This window comes from Dendrobium catenatum, unplaced genomic scaffold, assembly GCF_001605985.2.
Source record: "Dendrobium catenatum unplaced genomic scaffold, ASM160598v2 fragScaff_scaffold_1324, whole genome shotgun sequence".
Taxonomy (NCBI): domain Eukaryota; kingdom Viridiplantae; phylum Streptophyta; class Magnoliopsida; order Asparagales; family Orchidaceae; genus Dendrobium; species Dendrobium catenatum.
Genome location: NW_021319786.1, coordinates 94333 through 99554, shown reverse-complemented (window position 1 = coordinate 99554; position 5222 = coordinate 94333).

Here is a 5222-nt window from a genome sequence, read left to right as displayed (position 1 = left end):
AGCGTAGCCGAACAGCAACGACAGAAAGAGAGATGAAAGGCGAACCCTATACGCCTCTGTGAAGCAACGAAGTCGGGTGGCAATGGGGGGAAGCGAAGTGACGTCGAACGGCAAGGAAGAAGCGGAAGGAGCGACGCGTGCAATCTTCTCGGCCTCTTGTGAAGCAACGAAGCCGAACAACAACGACAGAAGGAGAAGATGAACGAAGAACCCTAGACGCTTGTGAGAAGCAACGAAGTCGAACAGCGACGAGGGAATCGAATGAGCGAGCGTAAGTCATTTTTTTGTTCTCTCCTTCTCCCTTTTATCGTGAAGTAACCGACTATTGTGCGAAGAGATACGTCGTTTTGGCGAGATGGGGCCGGCGTGGAGGTATGTCGGTTGCTTTGATCTTTTTTTTTATCCTAATTTTTTTTTATACAGTCAACATGCGTCTTTATTTGTATTTGTTTTATTTATTTACTTTATGTATTTATTTTAGTAGACTTTTCCATTTTTACCAATACTTAAGGGTTTTGTCATATGTAATCCCTAGGGGCAATGTCGACTTTATTTCCCTTTCAATATATGAGGCTATATATAGGCCTCTTATGTTTCTTTTTAAGTTAATTAATGAATGAATTATAATCAAATTTCTGCAAATTGAGTTCTTGTTAGAGCTTGAGAGTCTTTGGAAAGAAATCTCTATGAGAGGGAATTGAATCACCCACCAGCCTTGGAAGTGTCTGGGTTCGTGGTTATTTTCTTTCCTATCGTCTCTTCCTCCCCTTCTCCATCCCTTCCACCATCTTACCCTAAACCGCCGGCCACATCCATGTCCTTCCATCGCCGGCCATCCTAACCCCATCCCACCTCTCGGCCAAGCTCCCACCCCACCTTCCCCACCCTTCCTACTTGGTTACATTCCATCACCCTATCCCCAAGCTACCCGAACTCCACCCCAACCCTAGCCTTGTCGTCGGACTCTCCCTTCCCCTTTGCCTCCAAAATTTCAAATTCCTCATCATTACTTTCCTTTCCCACTTAATCTCTTTTGGAAAAGTTTTCAATTTTAATTATTCAAATCAAATTTGAATTTTGAAACATTTACTAAAATAGAATCCTATTTTAGGAAAGTTTCTAAATCAAATTCAAATTAATTTAGAATTGGATTGGAATTAATTTCATTTTCTTAATTTGGGTTTCCCACTTACGAAAGTGCTAATTTCCTCCCACAAATCCCTACTCCAACCCTCATGCCGCCAGCCCCATCCTATAGTCCCCACTTGATTACTTTCTAAACATAAAACTTCTCCCCTTGGAAAGAAGTCAAGTCCTCTCACCTCTCTTACCCGCCCCCCTCTCTCTCTAAATTTCCCTTTGAGTCCATTCCAAAGTTAAAAGATTAATTAGGGAAACTATTTCCTAATTTTCCTCCCTCGACCTCTAAAATCTGAACCTAATTTTTCCCCAAGCCCTTACCTTGGTCGGACACTCTTTCACCCCTTCCCCTACTTGGATTCTTGAGAGAAACTTTTTCCTCTCAAGGGGAATCCACAAGGACAGCAAAGGGACGTCTTCTACAACACTTCAACACTACAAAATCTATTGCATGGTCGATCCTGAATTCGACTCCGGCTTCGTCTACAAAAAACAAGGCTTCGTCGACATCCTCCGATCGCCTTTCTTTGATGTCAATCCAGAAATAGACAATTCCGCTGAGGAATACTTGGAGTGTAACATATTTAACCTTTCGGAAGCCATTGAAGAACAGCTTTCCACCGTTCAGTGGCAAATCACCACCGTGCCACGACAAGGGTGAACTCTTCCACCTCTTCAATTTCCTTCCTAATCTTCTTCGATTGTAGGTTGTGAATCAAGCATAAGGAATCATGCAAAACTATCTGCCAAAGCTTAGTAAACGTAGGGAATGAGTTATGACTTCTAATGCATCTACTCTCATTGTTAATCTAGGGATGTTATTGAAAATCCCCTAAATTTGCTTATATTGAATTTCTAATTATTTTGGTGATCCTAATTGTTATCGTGTAACTTGGCCTAAGCAGAGGCACCCCTCTCTTAATTTCTATTGTCGTTAAGTGACTAAAATTTTAATTATTATTTCTCTTACTGAAAACATACAAATTCTTATTTCAATCATTTAAAGCATACATAGTCCTACATCACCTAAAGTCGGGGTACCACCATATCAGAATGAAGTCAGGGGATGTTCACAAAATAGCTTTCAGGACCCATGATGGTCACTACGAATTTTTGGTGATGCCTTTCGGCCTTATCAACACTCCAACCACTTTTCTGTCCCTAATGAACCAATTTTTTCAACCCTACCTCACAAAATTCATCCTAGAAATTTTTATGACATCCTGATCTACAGTCATACGAAAGCAGAGTATGTGGATCACCTGAGGACAGTGCTAGAAACTTTAAGGAAGCAACAGTTGTATGCCAACTTGAAAAAATATTTCTTTGCACAACCATAGGTAGAGTACCTAGGATATGTGGTGAGCAAAGCAGGGATAGCAGTAGAACAATCCAAGATTGAGGTCATATTGGATTATCCTTTACCTAAGAACCTAAAAGAGTTGAGAGGGTTATTAGGTCTAACCGGGTACAACTAGAAGTTAGTGAGAGGGTATGCACAATAGCATGGCTATTGAAGGAGCAGCTAAAGAATGATAATTTCAATTGGGGGGGAAGCAGCATTGCACCAAGTATTTTAAGTCTCATAGCTGAGGTGGGCGATAGGAGATTATACACCATCTTCACTACCTCTGACTTTGACAGAAGGTATGGAGATCATTTTGGAATCCTTGATACTAGAACGGGTGGGCCAAAGGGATACAGGAGCATAAAAGGTACTAATCAAATGGAAGGATTTGCTGGAGCACAAAACAACATGAGATCCATATGAGATGATCGTGAGATAGTTCTCATCCTTCCATCTTGAGGACAATGTGCATCTTTGGGAGGAGTATTGATATTATAAGGGGGACCAACTGGCCAGCCCAGACCTGGTAAAACTAACCCTTTGGCTAGGTAGAACCAAGGGTAGTAGAGGGTGAGATTTTGGCCCCCCTTGTAGGGCCAGGAGAGCTATTATTTAATATGGAAGGAAGAATCAATGGGGAGCTGTTTAGGAAGGTTTCCTAATTGTTGTGTTGTTTATGAAGGTTTTAATTATTTAAGAAGGTTTTCTAATTAAGTTTATAATGTTTAAGAATGTTTTAATTATTTAGGAAGGTTTCCTAATTATTTTTATACTGTTTAGGAAGGTTCAAATTGTATTTATTATGTGTAAGGGCTATTTATGAGGAAGTTTTGTCTATGGTTTAGGGAGAGATATGTGCTAAATTTATTTTCTAAGGTTTGGTGTGAGTTTCCTAGCGTCTAGGGTTTGTGGGAGAGCCGTTCTATCTCTCGAATAGTAGATCAATTTTATCTTTCTTTATTGTTGAAGAAAAAATTAAAAAACAACCCTCATATTTGTACTCCTGCATTTTTCTTCTATCTATTTTGTTGTTTTTACTTCCAAGGTGCATCAAAGTGTTAGGGGAATATTAGGAGATGTAATATGACATCTTTTAGTAGAGATCCAAAAGATTTAAGGATGTATAAGGGAAGCTAGACAAAGATTAGGTCAAAGTGCCTAATTTGAGTTGATTTTGACTAATCCAGAAATACTCAATTGGGGGAAGATCCTGATGGTCTATGGAGGGGGTTGGAAAGCCATAGGAATGTAAAGGGAATCTGTGGAGATTGATCTAGAACATTTGTTGAATATTTGAGGGATTTAGAGATTGATGGGGGTGACAGGACCAAGTCTAGGTTAGTAGAAAACCTAGTATGGCCAATTGCTTCTATATGAGGGAATGGCTTGATTGAAAGCTATAAGGTAAGGGAAAGGTCTTGGTAGATCATAGAGATGTTCGTAAGATTATAGGATAAGGGAGAAGAAAGATTAGTAACTACATAGGAGATAACTACATCTTCCACCAAGCAGAACCTAAGGAAGGGGTTGGCCATCAAGGACACAACCCAAGAATAACTTCTCCAATATTTTTGTCATATGTCAAAACCTAAGAATAACTTCTCAGGTAATAACACTATCACTATCATGTCCCAAGCCCTAAATGAAAAAAAGAAGAGAGTTGGCGTTAGAAAGTTAACAGTCAATGGTGAGAAAAAGTAACTAGTCATATTAAGAATGTAGCAAAATATATGCTAGGAGTATGAAAAGAAAAATCTCATAATATTAAAAATAGATAATGGTGGAATCAAAATGTGCCAGAAAGATAAAAAATAATAAGCTTTGTTATAAAAATTAATTTGGATGTGAAGCACAAAAAAATAGGAAAGGATATAACGGAGCCTGTAAGAAGTCCAAAAAAGTAATAAGCTATAAGAAAATTTGCTTTTAATGATTTATATAATAGATTAGATACTAATGAGGAAGAAAGATATATGTATAAATTAGCCAGGCAAAAAGATATAAGAAGTAAGAATTTAATTTAAGTGAAGTAAATTAAGAATGAAGATTAAAAAGTCTTTTTATTAGAAGAGAATATTCAACATAGATGGATAAGATATTTCAATAAATTTTTTATTGAAGATTGCGTTAGAACCTTAAATGAAAAAAGATATTTTTATTTGAATCGTCATATTAATAAAGTCAAAGTTAAAGAGTTTAAAAAAAATGTGGAAAAGCTATTGGAGCTGATGATATTCTAATAGAGTTGTGGAAATACTTAGGAGTGAAGGAATTTTGTTTGCTTACTAAACTTTTTAATATTACTTTGAAGAACTTAAAGATGTCAAAATAGTAGAGGAGTGTGTTGGTTCTTATCTTGAAGAATAAAGGTGATGAATAAGAGTGTGTATATTATAAAGGAGTTAGGTTAATGTGTTATACATTAAAACTATAAGAGAGAGTTATTGAGGATAGGTTACGACATGATACTAATTTTCTCAAAATTAATTTGGATTCATGTCAGGTAGATATACTATACAACAATAGCATCAAGCCTTTGTCCCACTACGTGGGGTCGGCTACATGAATCCTTTTTCGCCATTGTGTCCGGTTAAAAGTCAAATTTTCATCTAAATCTAATAAAGAAAGATCATTTCTAATATTTTCTAACCAAGTCTTTTTAGGTCTACCCCTATCTTTCTTAGCATAAGTCAAATCTAATACCTCAACTTTCCTAACCGGGTCATCAGAAGGC